The sequence below is a fragment of the Phocoena sinus genome, chromosome 21, assembly GCF_008692025.1.
Source record: "Phocoena sinus isolate mPhoSin1 chromosome 21, mPhoSin1.pri, whole genome shotgun sequence".
NCBI classification, from domain to species: Eukaryota; Metazoa; Chordata; class Mammalia; order Artiodactyla; family Phocoenidae; genus Phocoena; species Phocoena sinus.
The window spans coordinates 34,967,524-34,990,834 of NC_045783.1; the positions used below are offsets into that span (position 1 = coordinate 34,967,524).

Consider the following 23,311-nt stretch of genomic DNA (forward strand, 5'->3'; position numbering starts at 1 on the left):
ATTTTTCATGTTTTATTGTATTTCATGTTGATATAGTAGGCTTGTACAGTATCTAGTATCTATTTGACACTAACTCTGTGTTTGTTGAATAAATGTTGTCTTGAATTTGGTCTGAAAAGTGGGGGAATGCACAAATGTTTTACTGTTTGCACCAGACTGCACACTCTAGAGAAAAAGACCTGGTCTTGGTGACTAGATTAAAGACCATGGAATGAATTGCCAAAAACAGTAAATATAGTGAAAAAGAACAGATAATAATTTACATTCATTTAATATCTGCTATAAACCGGGTACTAGATGCTTTCAAGGATACAATTGCTACAATCTTATTTAATCTATTTGATAACCAGGTGGGGATTAACACACTTACAAGTTAGTAAATGGGTTTAAGGGTAGAGTGACTTGGTTAGTGACTTAATTAATCATGGAGCCTAGATTTGAATCCCATCTGTTGCTCCAAAGTCCAGGCTGTTGGCATTACCCCAGTCTGGCTCAGAGAAGGGAGGCTACCATTGAAGCTATAGGCTGGCACTTGTTCGCAGCACGGGTTTGAGGGGGGAAGGCAGCCAGGAGATTGCAGGAATTAGTCAGTTGTGAGGTGATGAGTGCCTGGGCAAGAGTAATAAGCAGAGAGTGATCAATACATGTGATAGGCCCTGACAGGGAGGAGCCGGGTGCAGCACAGCATCTTACTTGGTCCTGAATGCAGTTGTTCGAGGTGGGGTGGGGGGACTGCAGTAGGGGCAGGGCACAGTCCTCAGCACAGATCCCCAGATGCAGCTGCTCCAGGCCCTGAGCTGGGAGACTGGCCAGCAGCGTGGGGAGAAGGAGACAAAAAAGACTCAGGTCCTGCAGAAAAATCATAATGTGGTTAATGCCTCTGTGAGTATCTGAGCCCTGACACAATATGTGGTCACGGTAGTTCCCCCCAGCTATGAACCTAAACATGGCCTGCAAAAGTAATAGGTTGGATCCCATTCTCCTCCCAGGTGGGATGGATTGTAGAGTCCACAGCCCCACAAAAGCATGACCAGATGAGAGGATTGTGTGGGAGCTGTTTGGCTGAATATCACAGTAAATGGAAAGGCTTTTGACCCTGAGCTACCACTAAAACTGCTTTGAGATCCTGTTTATGTAGCATGATTCCATACCTGTGAATTCTTACCACAATCATTTTGGCCAAATATGCTGTTTGCCAGTCTATGATATTTGGCAAAATGTGTGGTCTGATGCTGAACATAGAACTGGCCTCCTGGTTAACATGCATCAAGTCTTGGGTCTTTACTCTTTTTTTTTTCTACTCTTTTCTGTTCCACCCATTTTCTATAAGGTCAAAGTAGTTCATGGACATGTACCAGATTCCTGGGGACAGGCGGTAGGATAAGTAAGGACCCGGTCTTGTTGTAACTCCCTCCCTCCTACCTGCATTACTGGCCAACTCACTGGCAGCTTTATTCAAATTTACCAAGATGGAAGTTGTATTTAACTGGAGATGAGAGTCATCATTCTTCTCTTGTAAAGTTGTGCTTTCTTTTTAGGAGGTATGATTCCTTTATAGGTATTTCATTCAATTAAAAAGAAAGAGAGAGAAAATTGAACTTTTGGCAGCAACATCAAGTGTTACGAATGAAATTAAAACACCGAAGCCAGTGCTCAAGCCTATTATGTGGATTTATGATATTCCTTTGAACTCTTCATAAGTTCAGTGCTTTTGAGTTTCAGTGACCCATGAAAAAAGTACTTTCATGAGGTGCTTTTGTTTATGTCCCAGACTTTTTTTTAAAGAAAACTGAAGAAATTCTGTTGGTGTCTGGACCTGGTCAACTTGTAGACAACCTTTGCTGGAATAGAATTGAAGGTTTTTGATATGTCAATCATTGATATTCTGCTGTTACGTATGATTTTCTTCACTTTATATATTATAGACATAGATTTATCATGCCTGACATTTTGGTTTTAAACATACACTTAGGCTTGCTTGGAGAAGGACATGTTGGGGGCTCACTCATCTGGGAGCCTCACCCTGCATTTCACTAAGCATGTGGAGGAAAATAAGTTTGCAGAATGTAATTCTAGAAGGTGGGTGACCTGTGAAAGCACTTTAGAATTTGATATCCTTTAAAAAGTGGGGGGAGGGGTGCTGTAGGGTTGCAATACCATATGTTAGGTGCAATGTGGGAATCTGAATCTTTTCCTCATTTATTATGTAATGGTTTTGAAACCACATGTTCATCCAGCTGTTTCTCATCAGATTTGTTTTGTTTCCATATAAACACATACACATAAAATAAAACAAGTTTAATGAAAAGAGAAATTCTCTTTTCCCCTTAAAGTTTCTTTGATGATGAAATTCATGTGAAGGTCTGAATTATGACAATGTACAAGTTAAAGAATTCAGAAGAGAATTAGAACAAAATTCAGTTTTGATTATCTCTTGTCTCCCTTTTTCAAATATGTTTCTTCATTCCTTTGCTCTCTATAAAACCACATGGGAGGGCTTCCCTGGTGGTGCAGTGGTTAACGATCCACCTGCCAATGCAGGGGACATGGGTTCGAGCCCTGGTCCGGGAAAATCCCACATGCCGCGGAACAACTAAGCCCATGCACCACAACTACTGAGCCTGCGCTCTAGAGCCCGCGAGTCACAACTACTGAGCCCACATGCCACAACTACTGAAGCCCACGTGCCTAGAGCCCATGCTCTGCAACAAGAGAAGCCACCGCAATGAGAAGCCCGCGCGCCGCAATGAAGAGTAGCTCCCGCACGCCGCAATGATGAGTAGTCCCTACTTGCTGCATGAAGACCCAACGCAGCCAAAAATAAATAAATAAATAAACTAATTAATTAAAAAAATAAATGGATTTTTTTTAAAAAACCACATAGGAAAAGCACAATTTTGAAATAATATTAGAAATCATAGTTTTTGGTTTCTTTTTTGTGAGAAAAGATAAAATGGCAGAAAAAGTGTGCTGATGACATCAAAACAGAGGAATTCTGGTTCAGAGCATGTTGGGAAACACTTACTTCTTACTCTTACCCTTGTCTCATTACTGAAAATTTGCCTGGGCGTATAGTCCAGTGTGTTTGTCTGACACATATTAACTTTGTATACAAAGACACATAGCTGCCCTTGAGTCTGGCCCAGCAAGTTCAAGAATTGTAGCATTTCCAGCAGTTACAGCTTTGCAAAGGGACAGAGCACATTATAAGACATTTTATTGTACTTTTGCACTGAATTTCATTTAAGTAAGAATAGTAACTTAGATTTCTATAAAAATTCATACTTTTTAGTAACTTAGATTTCTATAAACTTTATACATTCCCTCATTTAATCTTCACAAATTGATACCCCTTTTACTATGAATTTAAGGCTCAGGAGATTCTGACTCCACATAGATAAGTAAAATGGGTGTCATGCATTGGGGCTCATTCGTTATGGCGAATCACCCTACTACACTGGGGACCAGTCAGCTCCTAAAGGTAGGATAACTAGCTAGACCAGCTCCAGTTAGCTCTGACCTCTGTGTTAATGCCTGTCCCTTTTGTCTTCTGACTTACAGGGTTATGGGGCCATATAAAAAGTAGATAAGACAGATTCTACATAAAATGGAATCAAGTCTCATAGAGTGTAGAATGTTGGCGGTAGCAAAACTTTCCATACCATGTTGTCCAAACCTGACTCATGGGCAACATCCCTGACTTCCCCCCTTTCCAGGATACTTCCAGTAATAAGGGACACAGCCCCTCACACGTAGCTTCTTCAGCAAGCTCGTCACCTGCATGGTTATTCTGGTCCAAGCCCCAAGACTCTCTTACCTGACAACTGAATCTTATAGGTCTTCCTGTCATCACTCTTGTCCTGCTGCAAACTCCATGATCTATTCTCCACATAGCAGTAGGTGATCTTTTAAAATGTAATCAGGCCAAGTTATTCTCAGGCTTAAAATCCTCTAAGGTATCCCCACCAGTTAAAATCTAAATCCAAATTCTGAGCATGGCTTTCAGGCCCAAAGACCTGGACTCCCGCCTTCATGCTGAGCTCTGGTCCTTAGTGCTCTGCACCAACCACGAGGATCCTCTCACTGCTCCCATTTCACGACCTTTGCCCTCTCCCCAGGCTCCCCTCCCGTCTTTGTGGTACGTTCCCTCATTGTCAGGTCAATGCTCCAACATCATCTCCTCAGACCACCCTAACTAAAACATTTCCCACCAAGCCGCTTGCAAACCCTTGACCTGCTTTCTTTTTCGTCATGGCTCTTTTTGTTCCTTTATATTATTTAAAACGTTTATTCATGCAGATGTTTACTGTCAGCCTCCACTCACTCCATGAGGTAGGGACTTTGTCTCCTTCATTCTCCACTGTGTTTCCCAGTGTTGTCATCTTGTAGGTATTCTATAAATAAATTAAATTAATTAATCAATTATTAGAAAAATTTCCTTTCCATTTCAAGATTGAATACATGCAGGGGTGAAAGATGACTCTAAGATTCCATCCCTGGGTACCTGAAAGAGTGATGGATGTGGGACATGAGGAGCTGTAGGAATACAGAGTGGATGGCATCTAATGCCACCCATTGAACACCCCCTTACTCGGGAGATAGGGTTCATACAGCCAGCATGTCAGGGACTGGAATCCACATCCCCTCATTTCCCTGCTTTGTGTTCTTTCCAGGACATGACATCATTTCATCAGCAGGAAGTGAGGTTGGTGTACAAATAAAGGAGAGATGATGAATTTGGCTTTGGACATGCTGAGTTTGAGGTATCCCTGGGACGTTCACCAGTTAGATATAAAAACTGAAACTCAGAAATGAGCTCAGATACCTGCATTGATTTTGTAATTGAAATGTGGGAAAGGATGAGATTGCCAAGGTAGATAAAGAGCAAAAAACAAGAAAAGGGAGAGAAGAAGATGGAAAAAAAAAAAGCAAGGGCCAGAACATTTGCATATGGAAGAAATTTGCAGATAAAAAAAAGGATGCAGGAGCGGCTGGGCCCGTGCGCCATGGCCGCTGAGCCTGTGCGTCCGGAGCCTGTGCTCCGCAACGGCAGGGCCCACAGTGGTGAGAGGCCCGCGTACCGCAAAAAAAAAAAAAAAAAGGATGCACATGGTCTCATGAAGTCAAGGAAGAAAGAAGGTCAATGGAGGGAAGGTCAAGTAGGACAAGGACAAAGCAGGAGGAGGGGCAGTTTCAGCAGTGCAGGGTCAAAGGTCAGATTGCCAGGGACCCAGGTCCTGAGGATGAGGCCTTATTGGTTAAGATCACTGGAGTTAAACTGCCTGGATTTGGACCCAGACTTCAGCATTAACTGTAGGGCCTCAGGAAAGATTTTTAATCTCTCTAAGCCTTATTGCCTCATATACTAAATAGGGATAAAAGTATCATATTAAAATATTATGAGAAATAAATGAAATAATCCACTTAAATTGTTAAGCCCAGTTCCTGATGCATAGCAACTGCTCAATAACTTTAGATATCATTTCTCTCTCTCTTTTTTTTTTTTTGGCTGCGTTGGGTCTTCATTGCTGCGCGTGGGCTTTCTCTAGTTGTGGCGAGCAAGGGCTACTCTTCGTTGCGGTGCGCGGGCTTCTCATTGCGGTGGCTTCTGTTGTTGCGGAGCACAGGCTCAGAAGTTGTGGGTCGCAGGCTCTAGAGCACAGGCTCACTAGTTGTGGTGCACGGGCTTAGTTGCTCCGCGGCATGTGGAATCTTCCCAGACCAGGGATAGAACCCATCTCCCCTGCATTGGCAGGCAGATTCTTAACCACTGCACCACCAGGGAAGTCCCAGATATTATTTCTTTCGGTAAGAGTTTGGAATATAAAGGAAGGAGAAAGATAAGATATAAATTGGGGAGATTAACGGAGTTCAGGGAAGACCTCTTGAGTGAACAAAATCCTGTAAAGAAAGGAAAAAGGTTCATATATTTAGACACAGGGCTTAGTATTAGGGAGGAGAAGATAGATGTTGAGATAGGAGCACAAAACGGATGATAAGGATGAGAAGAGAGATGGGTATTTTGATAATGAGAAGGTCTTTCAGTGTCACCTTGTTAGATCAGCCCATGGCCCCCACTGTTGAGAGCTTGTGAGTGCCTCTTTCTCACTACGCCACATGGGGCTGATAATTCCAACTTTCTGAACTGATACTGTTTGATAAGCACTGCCAGGGCTAAGGACAGAGCTCTGTAGAGGTGTAAGAAAGCCTCTCCAAGTGGCCACTGACCAACAGTGAATCGAGCCGCCATTCATGCAACACAATCATTAAGAATCTCAGGGCTGGAGGCATCTGAAAGGCCATCTGGCCCAAGATCACCTGAATTCCCTCCACAGCATCTCCAGCAGGCGGTTACATATAAGCTGCATTTGAACAGCATCCCATTTGGTATCTTGCAAGCCAGACCTTTCTTTCTCAGGTTAGACTGTTCAGCACAGGAATTCTCCCACTGATCTGCCATAGACTTGAAATTGCCATTTTCAATCACTCCTTAGGCTTAACAGACTGACGGATTCTTTTAAACCACAAATACATAACCTGGGGATGGAGATGCTGGTGATGCCTTTTCTGTAAGAGTCCTTGTCAGTCACAAAGGATGACTCCAAGGAGGGGTAAATCTAACGTGCGGTGGGAGGGCTGCAGATGTTAACATCTGAGGATGCTTAACACCAAGGGATGTTAAAGAGCATAAGACACTGCTACAAAAGCCAACATGCAAGCACAGGGTATTCAGAGGAAGGGAAATATTGAAGTCATGTTCATCCTTTGTCTTATTCTGGCCCCAGGTGGGCACTGGGGTGTGCCACCATCTAAAGAGGAGCCCGGGCTTCCCTGGTGGCACAGTGGTTGAGAGTCCGCCTGCCGATGCAGGGGACACGGGTTCATGCCCTGGTCCGGGAAGATCCCACAGGACGTGGAGCGGCTGGACCCGTGAGCCACGGCCGCTGAGCCTGCGTGCGCGTCCAGAGCCTGTGCTCCGCAACGGGAGAGGCCACAACAGTGAGAGGGCTGCGTACCGAAAAAAAAGAGGAGCCCAGGCCTGAGCATTCACTCCTTGCCCTCATGTAAACGAGGACATTTCAATTACTGGCAATGAGGTAGTCCATTGAATCCATTTAAATGGACCCAGCCAGAGGTTCATGGATCTGGTTTAAGCTAGGATAGCGGAAGGTATTCTCAATCTACCTGAGGATAAGACTTCCAACCAGCCATGTAACCCTACCACAATCCAAATGGAGCCCAGCCCAGCCCAGCCCAGCCCTCTCTGAGTTCAGCTAACTCTGAACTTTGTTTTTCCTCATCTGTGAAATACCTCACCTATTAGAATGCAGGGAGCTAGAGTAGAGGGCCTTGGGTGGGTCTTCCCACTTCTAAATTCCATGATAGTAGCTCAGCTACAAGATCTCCCTGGAGACTCAAGAGATCATAGCAAGGAGGCAGGTAGGAAAGGAGCAACGGCAGCTCCAGAATTTCAACCTATGGCAGACCTGGAGCCCATCTGTTTGGAGGTTTGACAATCTGGAGAGCTTGTCACGTAGTTCCATCTGCATGGCAAACAGCGGTTTTTACTTCGATTGCATAAGCATTGGTGGGAGTTAAGGGAGGTTGACAAGCTCCCTGCAAACAACCCTTGTGCCATTTTGGGAAATAGGTCCTGGCGGATGATGTGGCCATTCCTCCACCTCTCACTCGGGGCAATCTCCATACCCTGCATTCAGCTTTAGGAAACGGAAAGGCTCAGCAGTGGCATTTGAGTATTGTCACCATCAGAAGATATTCCTTTTTCATCAGGAAACTTTGGTTATCACTAATTTTCTCTTCTGCCTGAGTGTATGATGTGAGTTGGTTAAAATTTGGCCAAAAGAAGCACAAAAGAGAGACTAGACAATTTGTTAAAAATATAAAGGGTGATAAAAATTTTTTTAAATCCTTTTCTTAATTCAATGATGAAGTATGGCTGTTAATGGAAAACGAATTGGTCTACTCCGGCCATAAACACTTTACGTTTATGTTAATCACACTAGCGTTAATACCAAACACTGTAAATCTATTAATAGCAGTTTTCATCTTCATAGTACTTTACCAACAACTAATTAATTAAGCAAACCTGTTTTAACTGGTTGCCATGGTAGCAGAGATGCACAGAAATGGTTGCATCCATCAAATTCATTCTTAGCTCCTGAAATATAATTCAGTTTGGGCAATAAGTTATCATTATGCAGCACTATAATGTGTTTAGAACGATAATTACTATGTTAGTAATGAAAAGATTTGCGAGTACACATAAATACATGCAGTAGTAAATATTTAAAAAGATAATTTTTATGCTTATTACCTATAAAATCTTTTCCTCCACTGAATCTGGTAGCCAAAACATGACAATTTCATCTGTAATTATTACTCTGTTTATACCTTATCTACTGTGTTTGCTCTTCAGTACCCATCCTGAGAAGATGGTCATCCAGATGAAAGAGGCTTCCAAAAATTTGCCGCTGAATAAACAGTGAGGAGAGGAGTTGCGGGGCAGGGTGGGGAGATGACAGTTGCCATCTTCAAGGGTCTGAAGGCTATTGGAGTGGAAGAGGAATGGGAGTGGTGGCTTGACCGCTGGTGTCCAGACCAGCGTGAATGGCGAAGCTACAGGGAGGCATGTGTGACCTGCGGCCCCATGGCACAGGGGTTACATAGGATGCTCTGGAGTCAGGCTGGACCTAAATCCAGACCCCGTCCTTGCTGTGGTGGGGTTAGTTGCTCGGAGCCACCGGCCTGCTGCATGGGGTCGTGTGGGGATTCCCAGCTAATGCACGGAGGCCTCTGCCTAGCACAGAGTAAATAGAACATGAGTGTTAGCTCTTTATTAGTGGAGGATTTTTACCTGAAGTTTGTTAAAAATAGAATGGGTTGCTTTGTGAAGCAATGACTCACTTCTCTGTCAACCGGAAGTAATGAAGCAGAACCTGGATGGCCACCTGTTAAAACTGCTGTATAAGGGCTTCCTGCCTTGAGGGTAAGGTTGAAATAGATGATTTCCAGGTCCACGATTCCATGAATTTGGGAGAGGAGGGGAAGGAGGAAGGACTTCTATTTTCATCCTTCAACCTTTGCTTCACTGGATTTTTACTATAATGTAATACTTGGGTGAACTAGGTTTGTGACGTAGTGTTATTGGTAAAATGGTATTATATGGAGCAAACTGTTCTCTTTAAGAAAGAAAGTCCTGAGCTAGCCTTAATTCTAAGAAAGACACTCACTAATTTGACTGTTTAGTCTCTGCCAAGTTTTCCTCCGAGACCCTTTAGGTCCTTTTCAAATGGAGATGTTTTTCCAACTAGTTTCCTTAAGTCTGTGGCTCACTGTGTTCTAAAATTACGTTATTTCCCTTATTATCCAGAATGTCATCTGTCTACAGTCATATTTCTCTAAATATTTGTACCTATCTTTACCTTGTCCTTTAAATCCTCATCAGTGAGCAGGCAAAGAACCAGCCTAGGTGTGTTCTCAGCAAAGGTGCTTTTAATAAACACAGCCTAAGCTAAAACAGCTCTGCTTCAGAGAATTCTTTCTTGACTAGAGTGGTAGCCCTGAGCTCCCGGGTGGCGGGTGGCGGGGCTCCCAGCTTACAGTCTTAGACCTGGAAGGTTTTCTGTTCAGATTCAAATGCAGCCTTGTTAATTCTGGTGAGGTCTGTGCTCAGAGCATCTGATGACGGTGCCCACCCCCCCACCGCCCCCCCACCCCGCGTCTCCTCCTGCCTTGTCGACTGGGCCAGGCCTCAGCTCTCTGGACCTGTTTCCCGATCTCAGAAATGGACACGATCTTAGTATCCACCCTGCTAGGAGGACCCCCGAGGTTCCGAGGTGAGGTTCAGTGGGCGGTAAGGTCACAGAGGGACCAATGCGTCCTTTCTTCTTTCAGAAACAAACGCGCCTCATCGCGCTAACTGCCAACACCAGCAGCCTAGTGACACCTTCCCCGGGGGAGGTGTTTGGAGGGTGGGGAGGGTCAGGTGGACCTTGTGTTGCTGCTTCGCTTTATTGCCCTTCGCAGATGGTGCGTTTTTCACAAATTGAAGGTTTGTGGCAACCCTGCGCCGAGCAAGTTTATTGGCACCATTTTTCCAACAGCATTTGCTCACTTCCTGTCTCTGTGCCGCATTTTGGTAACTCCTGCGATATTTCAAACTTTTTCATTATTATTATTCTCTGTCGTGATGATCTGTGAGCAGTCATCTTTGATGTTCCTACTGCAAAAAGACCGCGACTGGAAGGCTCAGATGACGGCTAGCATTTTTTAGCAATAAGGTGTTTTTTACCGTACATGTGTTGTTTTAGACGTAATTCTGCTGCACGCTTATAGATGAGGGTACAGTGTAAACGTAGCTTTTATCTGTACTCTCGCCGGGCTTTCCAGAGGAACATATCATCGGTGCAGCGGAAGGCTGCTCGCAGGGCCCCCGCGGGGTCAGTGGGCATCTCCGGCTGGTGGGCAGCAACAGCGTGCATGTGCACAGACGCGTACCCCGCGGCGTCCACCCCTCCGTGCCCATCGAACACGGCAAAGTAGGCGCCGTCCACAGAGTCCGATAGGCCAAAGAGCAGGTTGAAGGCTGGGAGGCACACGTGCTGGTCCTCCATCCTGAGGAGCGCATTACGGATGGCATGCACGGAGACGAGCCACTGCCGCTGCGGGACCCAGACAGCCACGGGCACCTGCTTCTACCACTGGCTGCACACTTCCCAGAGCCGGTCAAAGAGGCTCTGCACCAGGCCCGCAGCGTCCAGCAGGCTCACAGGGGCCTCCTCCTCCTCATCGCGATCCTCCTCCACCTGCTCCGGCAACTTCCGCAACTCAGAAAGGTCCGTCCAGGTCCGTCCGCGGCAGCCAGGCAGGCAGCAAGTGGCGGCCGAGCGCTCCTGCTGTTCAGGAAGCCCATGGCCAGCTCAGCTAGCTCGCCTTCCAGCTCCTCCTGGATCAGCATTGTACCTCGGACCTTCCATGGCAACGGGCTCTCCGGGCCCAGCGGGGCTGGGAAGTCGCGGAGGAGTGCGTCCAGGAGGCTGGGGTTCTCCTCTGCCTTCTGGCTGTTCTGCTGTGGGGGTTCCGAGGCCATGCCCAGAGCATCCCCGGGGGCTGCTGCCAGGTCGTTGGTCTTCATTCTGCCACTCGGCCGCCCGGTGCCCGCTAGCCGCTCCCCCCAGCCTAGGTTTTTAACAGTGTGGGCTTCTTTCTCGTTTTTCTTTTTTTCTCTCTAATAACACCGTAGGGTGACAGCTCTGGCCTAGCTGCTAAACGTCTGCCCAGAGCCGCTGAAGTCCACACAGTTACAGGCTTGTTTGTGGGACCTGGTGTCAGGTCCATCACAACCACTCATGAGACTGCTACTCCTGGGAGTGTGGTTGTCACTATGACAACAGGCTGAGAAGACTAGGGATAGACTGAGAACTTTACAGCGAGGCTGAGAGGGAGCCCAGGGAAAAGGAAAGAGAAAATAAATCCTAGGGAGGTCACCAAGGCAAGGGTGCAGGGCTGGGTGTAAGCAGTACAGGTAGAAAGGAGACAGAAGGAGAAGGAGAGCAAGAAAGAAGAGGTTTAAAATCTGTCCTGATTCTCACTTTTAAGCCCTATGTCTACATAGATCCTTTAGATGCAATAGAAGCCCTACTCCTTAGAAGAAATAAAAATTAAGGTTTGAAAAACAAAATATATTCTAAAAGAGAAAAGAAAAATGTCCTTTTACGGATAACCATTCTAGAATCAATCATTTACTATAAAAGCACCATAACAGCATCAGCAATATAAACTAGTATGGGCAATTTCTATAGAAAACCACAAAGGAGAAAAAAATTAAACGAGAAAACAATCTCATATCCAAAAATATGATGATTGTGTATCTTTAGCTATTAAATAACTTTCAGAAATCACATACAAAGTCTTTTTTTCTGAACAAAATGGATTTGAAGATGTCCTGTTGTTTTGTGTGTGTGACAACTACGTGACATTTTAACCAAATGACAAAATTTAGAGCATTAAAGTAGCCCTCCTTCTTATTGTTAAAAGTTGCAGAAGTTCTTCAACTGTAATATGTGCATATTCAACTTATATTCACAACGAAATGAGAGGCAAGTTCTACAGTCTGACATTAATGTTGAATATCCATCAACTACAAATTACTAATCTTTTTTGGAAATATTTTTCATCTGAAAAAAATCAGTAGCAGGTTAATATAGCTTAAATTACGAAAGAAATCAACTTGGCTTTCAATTTCGTTTCTAAACATTATATTTAACAAATAAACATAAGGGATAGATAAAACCACGTCTCATTTCTGAGGTGGGTGGGTGTGTGTTTGGGGTTAGTGTAAGAGGATGAAATGTTGATTTTTTAAAAATATTAAATTGCTCTACAAATCTTAAAGCATTTTATTTGTAACTCATTTGACAAGTGAAGACAGTGGCTGGAGTGAAGGGCCCAGATAGGACCCACTGCCCCCAGGTTGGCCTCCTCCAGTGGTCCCCCCCGTCTGGGGTCCAGTGGCCTGAGCATCCATCCCCAAGTCACGCCGAGCAGCAGGAAGGCCCCCCTAGAAGGTGATCATTGCTCCAGAATAGAGCAGATCATGGCACGTGTCCACCTAGGACATTTATAAAGTAAAATATTATGACGACGGTACTCAAATAAGTGTCTTTCAAGCTGTGCCAAGAGTCTGTAAAGGGTTTCCCCACCTGTAAGGCAAAGAGGTCGGGTTACATCATCTCTAGTGTTCCTCCTAGTCCCCTCTATGACGCTGAGACTTTTTCTCGTGGTTTTATCTTCCACTCTTATTTAGTTAGCATACACAAAAGGCCAAAAATTTTTTAAATTGGTAAGATCAATGCAATAGAAGAGAGTTCAAAAATAGACCCACACATATATGCTCAATTGATTTTCAACACAATAATTACATGAGGAAAGGGTAATCTTTTCAAGAATGGTTTTAGAACAATTGGCTATCCATGTAGGAAGAAAGGAACCTTGACTTTTAACTCATACCACATAAAAAAATTCAGTTGTAATGTAAACATAAGAGTTAAAATTATAAAACTTCTAGAAGCAAACATAGGAGAAAATCTTTGTGACATTATATTAGGCAAAGATTCCTTAGGAAACAAAAAAACACAAACCATAACAGAAAAATTGGCAGATTGGATTTTTAAATTAAAAACTCTTGCTGTTCAAAGACACTTAAGAAATTGAAAAGACAAGCCAAAAACAGGGAGAAAATTATATGTATTTACAAATACAAATACATTTATAAATATGTATTTACAAAATACCTATCTGATATAGAACTTGGATTCAGGATATATAAAGAATTCTTACAACTTAATAAAAAGAAGACAAAAAGATTCCATTTTAGAAAATGGGGAAAAGATTTAAATAGACACTTTACAAAAGAAGACATACGAATTGAAAATAAGCACATGACAGGATGCTCAATTATTATTTATCATTAAGAAATGCTAGTCAAACTACAATGAGATACCACTCTACGTACACAAAAGGCCAAAAATTTTTAAAAACTGATAATATCAAGTGTTGGCAACAATGTAGTATACTGGAACTCTCAAACATTGCAGATGGGAAAGCAAAATAATATGGCCACTTTGGAAAACTGTTTTGCGTTTAAAAAAAAATAAACATACATTAACCATATGACCCAGAAATATCGTTTCTGGATATTTATCCAAGAAAAAAACATATGCACTATACACAAAAACTTGAATATCGAAGTTCATAACATTTTCTTTGTAATAGCCAAAAACTGGACACAACCCAAATGTCCATCACCTGGTGAATAAACAAATTATATTGATATATCCATATAATGGAACACTACTAAACAACAAAGAGGAAAAACTACAGATCCATATAAAAACATGCATGAATCTATGTGAACGCAGCCAGACAACAAAAGATTTCATACTGCATGCTTACATTTATGTGGGATTCTAGAAAAGGGAAAACTACAGCGGAGAGAAAAGCGAGTTAGTAGTTGTTAGGATCCAGGGTCTGGAGGGAGGGGTTGACTGCAAAGGGGCATGGAAATTTGTGGGGAGAGAAGGTGTGAAATGTCTTTTTTTTTTTAATTTATTTTATTTTTGGCTATGTTGGGTCTTCGTTGCTGCGCAGGTTTACTCTCGTTGGGGTGAGTGGGGGCTACTCTTCGTTGCGGTGCGCAGACTTCTCATTGCGGTGGCTTCTCTTGTTGCAGAGCACAGGCTTTAGGCGCACAGGCTTCAGTAGTTGTGGCATGTGGGCTCAGTAGTTGTGGCTCGCGGGCTTTAGAGCACAGGCTCAGTAGTTGTGGCACACGGGCTTAGTTGCTCCGCTGCATGTGGGATCTTCCCGGACCAGGGATCGAACCTGTGTCCCCTGCATTGGCAGACGGATTCTTAACCACTGTTCCACCAGGGAAGCCCTGGTGTGAAATATCTTGATTGTAGTGGTGATTTACAGAACTAGATACATTTGCCAAAGCTCACTGAACTCTGAACTTAACAATTCTTATCACCAGTTCCAACGTGTGTGGGTTTTTCCCCACACCACTAAGCAGTTCCCCAGTGCCAGCTGGGTGTCCTACAGTTCAAGTCAATTGTGACACTATTTACCTGGAGATACCATCAAAGCCGACAGATTAAGGGCTCATCCTTAAGGAACGAAAGGCAAGATTGTGTTCCTTGTGTTCTCCAACCCAGAACCTCATCCTTTTGTTTTTTTAAGGAGGCTTCATTACATAGGCACAGTTGATTAAATCACTGGCAATTGGCATCAATTCAACCTCCAGCCCCTCTCCCCTTCCCAGAGGTCAAGGGGTTGGGACTGAAAGTTCTAGACCTTTTTTTTTTGCGGTGCGCGGGCCTCTCTCTGTTGTGGCCTCTCCTGTTGCGGATCACAGGCTCCGGACGCGCAGGTTCAGCGGCCATGGCTCATGGACCCAGCCGCTCCGCAGCATGCGGGATCCTCCCAGACCGGGGCACGAACCCGTATCCCCTACATGGCAAGGGGACTCTCAACCACTGCGCCACCAGGGAAGCCCAGATTCTAGCCCTTTAACCACAGGGTTGGTTCTCCTTGCAACCAGCCCCCACCCTCAGGTGAGGTTCTAAAGTCATGCCATCAACACAACAAAAGACGCTTTTGCTCTCACCACTTAGGAATTTCGAGACCTTCAGGAGCTCTGTGTCAGGAGCAGAAGGAAGACCAAGTATATTTCTTATTATAAATCACAGTACCACAGCAATAACATTGGTGAGTTTTACAGTATGTAAACTATCCATCAGTAAAGCTGATTTTGAAGGAAAGAAACCCTTTTCTCCAGGGTTCCTGATTGTAGATTTATATGAATCAATAGGGCCAAAATAGCTGGGCTCACAGAGTTCAGAAGTAAGGTGACTCGAAAAGAGCCACTCGGTCAGAATTCAGCCCCAGGAACTTGTCAACTCTTGCAGGTAATTCAGCAGATGTGTCCAGAATGAGGGTCTTTAATGGGAAATGGAGAGAGAACGGGTAGATTTCTCTCCTTTCATGAACACAGTTACAGAAATTTTCAAATGTAAGAGTTCCTAAAGCAGATATTTTGAGATGAGAGTTCTATTGGAAGTTCTCTTGCCTGCTTTGTTGACAGTGTTCACCAACATTTCTCTCTGTAGAGCCACTGAAATCAGAGGAATCCCTAACCCACATGCTAGTCCCTCCCAAAATAAGGAGAGAGAATTCATTCATCTATGCATTCAGGGAACATTTGATGGGCAACTCCTCTGTGCTGGGCAATGTGCCTTGGGCAGGAGAAAAAAAGGAAGTAAATAAAGAAGGTGTGGTCATCTCTGCACCTGAAGGCTAGTCTGGTCTGAGTTTCTTGGGGTCACAATTCAGAACATTTACAGATTCAGCTTCTGGGATTTGCCATTATCACTAAAGCCTTGCCAGAAAGATTGTGAGGATTGTGACAATAAAGACTGCTTTTGAACACCAGGGTACTTTTACAATGTGAACACACTCAGGCATTGGTAATTTTCATAGGTCATTTCTACTCTGGAAAAATATTATACGTGAAATGCTTATTTCAGCAAAGTAGTTTTTATATGGAATCCCCCTTCAATACAAACACTGCTTTTGAAACAGTTCCTTTTCACTGGAATAATTCTGAAAAAGTAATTTGTTTTTTGAGGGAAATAGGGACTGTCCCCCAAATATTTTCAGTAATTATTTGGACAGTAAAGCATTTTCTAGTGGAGTAGGAGGATGCAGATAGGTTTTCAAGTGTGAAATAGAAAAGCAGCTATACCTATGTACCTTGGTTTTTGTTCTTGATGGTTGAGTCAGTACTTAGTACTGTACTAAAAAGCCTTATATTCTCAGAAAAATAAACCAGGGCAATCATATGGTATTGTTAGGGAACCGTTGGCCGAAACCACTCACCTTGGCCAGGCACAATAATAACCACTTGCATGAGTTGTCTCACAATAGGAGGTCCTGATAAGGAACATGGTTCTGCCACCTAAAACCAACCTGGAGAATTCGGGAGGGGCCAAAAGGAGGGAGGAGATGCCAGCCCGTAATATGTCCTGCCGACCTCCCAGAAATCCTCGTGCTGGAAACCGTCTTGGCTAAGAGATGCATGTACCATCAGGAAGGACAGTGAGTCAGACCAAATATGGGCACAAGCAAGATGATTGGCCAGAGACAACCCCCAAAGCTAACCCCCATCACCATAAAACCTGAGACTGCAAGCCGCATGACAGAGCAGTTCTACTGGGTTCCCCTACCCTGCTGCTCTCCACCTGGGTGTCCCTTCCCAACAAAGTCTTTTGCTTTGTCAGTAAGTGTGTCTCCTCGGACAATTCATTTCTGGGTGTTAAACAAGAGCCCAATTCTGGGTCCCCCTTCTGGTAACAGTATCTTTGGACCAAACTTTCACTTGCCATTCAGTGCCTCCTATGTGCCAAAGCCCTTGTGAGGCCGTGCTGTCCAGCAGAACTCTGCAATGATGGAAAGGTTTTCTATGACTGCACTGTCTAAATATAGTAGTCAGGCTCAGAAACTGGGTTTTAATTTAATTTAATTCTTTTAAATGGCTACATATGGCTAGTACTTATCAAGTTGGACAGGTTGGGTATGAGGAATAGGTAATATGAAGTGTCCCAATATGCACAATGTGGTCGTGGTGAATTGGGCTAGGTGTAGATGGAGGAATTTTTCAGTGATTTCTGTCCACAAGGGTACCAGTCTTTCAGTCATCACCTTCAAACATATAAATCTACAATGGAGGTGATTAAGGCATATCCAGAGGTACAATATGTAATGTATATACTTAAATGTCCATGTAAATATATGTGCACATGTATTTATAGCAAGAAAAAAATGCTTTGACTCTTTCAAGTCAAGAAAGGTAAGAGGATGGTAGGTAGAATGGGGCTCTTTCTGTCTCAGGTTCTACTGAGGTGTCAATGCATTAGCTATGAAAGTGTACAAAGTGAATGTGAAACAGACCTCCACCCCATGTACAGATTTTTAAGGAAATGGTCCTGAGATCCTGCTCCACAATCTTGGATCCCATAGTTAGATCAAAGCTGTAAAAAGAAGTGAGTGTGAGGAGATTGGGAGGACATGGTGACTAGAGGTGTTGCCTGGTTCTACTCCCCATTTAGGGGAAGGTGGGAGGTTCTACTCTATGACCCCAAGACTCATAAAGGGACTTCAAAGAGACTCGTTGGAGAAATTTGAAGTTGTTCCCTGTAGCTGGAAAATACTGAGGATAGTGGCCTCACTCATGCCCCAGAAAGCTAATGGAGACTGTCGCTTTCCAGGAAACTCAGTGGGAGAGAGAGTTGAGTGCTCTAGGGGCAGGGCCTGAGATCCCCTGCTGTGTGGTTGGGATTAGCTTGCACTTCCAGAGTTGCTGAGCAAGGGCCATGAGTGTTCTTGTGGACCAGACGTGGGCCACATGCAAGATAGTTGGCCTGGGGTCTACCTTCCTGTGGTCTATCCATTGGGGTGGGCTGGAGAGTATCAGTAAGAAGAGGAGGTGTCCCAGTGGGTACTTAGGGCTGTGGAACAGGAGCAGAGGTTGTCACCTACACTCTCCTTCCCATAGCACACTTCCAGCTAAGCAGGGAAGAAGATCTGATGTCAGGTCAAGTTTGGGCTTTCCAGGATGGGGTAGTTTAATTACTGAACTGACCCTGTGTCTAGAGTGAGCTGAACAATTTCTGGGCCTGCCAAGTTTTCATTTAATGACAGGGAAGAGTTTCCCCCACCGAATGAGATGATTGTGGAGAACAGTTTTGGTTATACCAGGATGGAACTTATTCAGCATCCTGGTTCTAATGTATATAGTCATTCCATTCGATTTTTCTTGGTATAATTCCAAGAAGCTGTGGTTGACACTTCTTTTGTAACAAAAAATACAGAAATTAAATACAAATTAATTAATAAACAATTTCTATCAGCCTGGAAACCTATATATTAATTAAATATCTTTTTTAGTGAATTCTAGATGTAATTATTTTTGCAAAAAATAGTAAACAAATATTAGTAACTAGGTCAGGCATAACAAATTAGCTTGAGACAAAGTGAGAAATTGCTAGAACTATAGGTACAAACACTCTCTTCCATTCTTCTTGAAAATGATAGAATGAACGTGTTGATAAAAAGAGAAGTGATGATTGTAGGGTGTAGGGAGACAGCAGAATAGAGAAAATGCTAACTGAAAACTTTAGAGAGGAAAAATTTTCATGTAAAAATAACTTGACAATATTCCATTAAGAGCATCTACCTGCTCTCCTCCTATTTTTTCAACCTCCTCTGCTGGTTCTTACTCATCCCTCTAACTTCTTAGTGTTGCCTTGGACTTTCTCTTTCTCTTTATCCGCCTCTTTGGTGATCTCATCTCATTTCATGGGTGTAAATACCACTTCTACTCTAACTTCCAAATTTATAGCTCCAGCACCAACCTCTTCCCTGAATTCTGATCTCCAACTGCTTATGCAGCACTACCATTGGGTGTCTGAAAGATGCCTGCAACTCACCATGTCCACAGCTGAGCGCTGACATCCCCCGCCTAGTCCTGCTCCCCTGCAGGTTCTTCCCAGCTCAGTTTCCCAACTCCATCTTTCAAGCAGTTCTCCCCCAAACACTTGGAGTCATCCTTGACTCTCTTTCTCTTCCACCCTCTATTGATCAGAAAATCTTGTCAGCTCAGCCTTCAAAATACGACAGAATCTGAACAATTCTCACTACCTCCTTTGCTTCCACCCTGGCCTATGCCACCCTCATCTGCTTGGATTGTTGCATTAGCCTCCTAATTCACTTCCCTGTTTCCGACACCCCATACAAGGTGATCCTGGTAAAAGAGAAATCAGATCCCGCTACTCCTCTGCTCAAAAGCTTCCAAAGTCACTTAAAAGCCCAGATCCTCTCAGTAGCCTGTAAGACCCCACACACCACACCTCCTGCCATCACCCGTCCTCACTCGGCTCTTGGCACACTGACATCTTTGCTGTGGCCCGAACACGCCAGGCGAGCCCTCGGGGCCTCTACACTCACAGTTCCTCACCTGTCTGTCTGTGAGGCTGGCGCCTCACCTCCTTCAGATCCTCACTCAGATTTCCCCTTCTCAGGCGCATCCTTCTCCAAACACCCTTTGCAACCATCCACTCCCCACACCCACACTCCTTACTCCTTGTCCCTCTTCCTTGTTTTATTTTTCTCTAAAATGTTTATCACCATATCAGGTCTTATAAATATTAACTTATCTTGCATATTTTCTGTCTTCCCAAGGTCATTAGACTGTAAGCTTCGTGAGGACAGGGATGTTTCATTTACTGCTAAAGTCAGTGAACTATACCTAGTACAATACATGCAAATGTTCAAGAAATATTGGTCATATGATGAATAAAAGAATAGCTATCCATGAGAAAGATAATAAAAAATAAGCTGAAACCTTTATTACTTGTGTTTCTTCTTCTCCTTCTCCTTCCTCTTCTTCTTCTTCCCAGACATAGCCTAACTTATTTGGATCCTGGGGAAAAGGTGAACTGGGTCCAGCCTATGATCTAACATTTCTGTGCATGCAGCACAGGGAGCCAATGTCAATTCCTCCTTGATCTTCCCCTGATTCTCTGCTCTTTGAAATCACCTCAGCACAGTGACCAGATTTTTACTCTTTGCTTCTTGTCTCCCAATCCTCTTATCCATCCAGCATCCATTCAGTATTCAGTAGAGTCACATGCCAGGTGAATTTTGTCTTAGATCTGTCCTTCAGTTTCACCTTGGGCTACTGAAATTCAAGGACAAGTGATTTTAGATTGTTGTATATTTGAGTTGAATATTTGTTGTGTATGTAAGTTGAATAATTCTACCTTGGATAAGGGCAAATTTCAACTCAACAATTATTCACTGAGTCTTTACTATGGACCAAGAACAGTGCTAGAAGCTAGGAATTTGACAATAAATAAGCTAACGTTCTCCACTCTAATATACCAGTTATTTGTATACAACAGATAAATGATTAATGTGTTAAGAGGTCTTCTAATTGAAAAGATTGTAGAGGTTAGAGTTTGTGTATTTCAAATAAAAACTTAAAAATGCATGTTTTAAGGACTCTTGGATTGTTTGAGGAATTCAGGTAAAAACGAGGAGTGAACCGTAGAACGCAATGAGAAATTTTCTTTTTCTCTTTTGACATGAAATAACTGACATCTATGAAATGATAAAATTCACAATATTAATAAAGATGAATTTAAGAGCACTTAATGTTAATCATTGCCTAAATAACTTGAAATGTCCCCATATCCTACGGCTCACATATGAAAGAAACTTGAGACGTTTTCCTAAATTCGACAACACAGTAAAATTGTACATGTTATTTTCAATAATGAATGTGAGACAGGAACTTTTCTAAAGTGTCAATTAAAAAAACCAAACAACTTTTGATCAACTATGCTGGAGAAAAGACTTTTTATTCTACCCATCAGAAATGATGTTACAGAATTATTCTACCACTTCACACTCATTAGAACAGCTATAAAATCAAAATACAGACAATAACCAGTGTTGGTTAGAATGTGGAGAAATTGGAACCCTCATACATTGCTGATGGGAATACGAGATGGTGCAGCCACTGCGAGGCACAGTTTGGCAATAAAATTAAACAGAGTTACATATGACCCACGAATTCTACCCAAGAGAAATGAGAATATAACATCCACACAAAAACTTGCACAGGAGTGTTTATAGCAGGAGTATTCATAAAAGCCAAAAAGTAGAAACAACACAAATGTTCATCAGCTGATGAATGGGTAGTAGAATATTATTTGGCAACAAAAGGAATGAAGTTCTGATATATGCTGGTCCCGGATGAGCACTGAAAACATTAGGCTAAGTGAAAGAAATCAGTCACAAAAAGACCACATAGTGTATGATTTAATTTATATGAAAAGTCCAGAATAGGCAAGTCCATAGAGACAGAAAGTAGATTAGTGGTTGTTTGGGGCTGAGGGGGTTAGAAAGAAAAGAGCAGTGACTGCTAAGAATATAGTGTTTCTTTTTGGCGTGATAATATTTTTATAAAATGCACAACTCTGTGAATATACTAAAACCCATTGAATTGTACAGTTTAGATGAGTGAGTTGTGCGGTATATGAGTTATATCTCAATAAAGCTGTTAAAAAAAGTCATTCCAAAGAGGTGATCAAAAGTATGCAGCCAAAACACATGGGGGAAAAGTACTGTAAAGGTATTTTAGGAAGTTAATTAATAAAAATATGTGATTTTTCTGGATTTGGTGGTGTGCGCGTAACTTGTCAACTTTCAGAAATTTGTATTAAAGTTTTTTTCCATTCTAAATAAATATTCACTCTTGTACAAAAAAAAAAACGAAAAAAAAAATCCACAATCTGGTTCTGCAAACTGGCCTTCAGAAATAGTGGGGATTGGCCTTCCCTGGTGGCACAGTGGTTGAGAGTCTGCCTGTCGATGCAGGGGACACGGGTTTGTGCCCCGGTCCGGGAAGACCCCACATGCTGCGGAGTGGCTGGGCCCTTGAGCCATGGCTGCTGAGCCTACGCGTCCGGAGCCTGTGCTCCGCAAGGGGAGAGGCCACAGCAGTGAGAGGCCCGTGTACCACCCAAAAACAAACAACAACAACAACAAAGAAATAGTGGGGATTAATTGTATGCATGAGTCATGCATGAGAGAATTTCCATTTCCTTTTCATTTCTTCTTTTGACTGCTGGTACCTAATGTCTTGCCTAAGTTATCTTTCTCTCTTTCCACAACACAATACGGGGCTCATGGGCAGAGTTCAGGGAGGGATATGGCATTGGATAAATACAGACCAGCCCATACTCTTTCGAAGTGGTTGCTCCTCCCTGGCCAGTGTGCCTCCTTCCTACTTTTACAAGGTGGATGTCTGTGTATTCTGACACCGAACTTGAGCACAACTGTGATCTTTTGAGCTGGGTGCCTGGGATCTCTGTGGGCTAGAGTAGCAGAAATGCGAATTCATACTCTATTTCCAATATTTCAAGAAACCTAACAAAATATTTATCCACAAAATACATGCTGGCAAAATGCGATGTCAACCTTTATTTGATTTGCTTTGGGCTTTATCAAATCAGAAGTGGCAACACCGGCTAATTTATGCCGATCAGAGTCTCCAACAATTATGCCTTTGATTATTTAAGGTGGGAAGAATGAATGATCATTTAATAGGTGTGACCAGCTTTGTAAGTAAAATCTTAAAACATGTTGAATTCAGGGAGAAAAAAATAAAAACTTTGCTTTGTGATGAAAATGTTTCTGTTGCCTAACTTTTGAAATGCCTCTTTATTGAACATTTACTATGGGCCAGGAACCTTACATAACTTGTCATGCTAATAATAGTTCTTCAAGCTATTATTATCCTCTTTCAGTAATTGAGGAAACAGAGCCTCAGATTATAGATGTCCATTACCACGTCCCTTAACTAGTAAGCTCATGCAAATCTCCGTCTACTCTGCCTCTTCTATGAAGAGTTATGTCTGGGCATCGTTGGTATGGGTTTAGATTCAGCTCAAAATCCTGACCTTCTTCCATGTATGAGCTGTTGGTTGATTTTCCAGGTAAAGGCCGCCAGGCCAGCGGTCAAGCCCTAGGTAGCAACAGCATTTCCTACTTGGTTTTACTCCTGATTCTTTGCCAACAAAGTCATCAGACCTCCGGGTTCAAGGAAGGTAGGAGTTTATTGAGAATAGGTACACAGGGACTGTCTTCTTTGCGTCATTCTGTTAAG

General features: G+C 43.1%; 1 protein-coding gene and 1 pseudogene across 2 annotated transcripts in view; one reads left to right on the forward strand and one right to left on the reverse strand.

Moving 5' to 3' along the window:
* PSD3 (pleckstrin and Sec7 domain containing 3) overlaps positions 1-23,311 on the forward strand; it is a 584,040-nt gene that overhangs the window by 45,161 nt on the left and 515,568 nt on the right. The gene's annotated exons all lie outside the window — the stretch shown is intronic.
* On the reverse strand, positions 10,383-11,110 carry LOC116746876 (annotated as a pseudogene).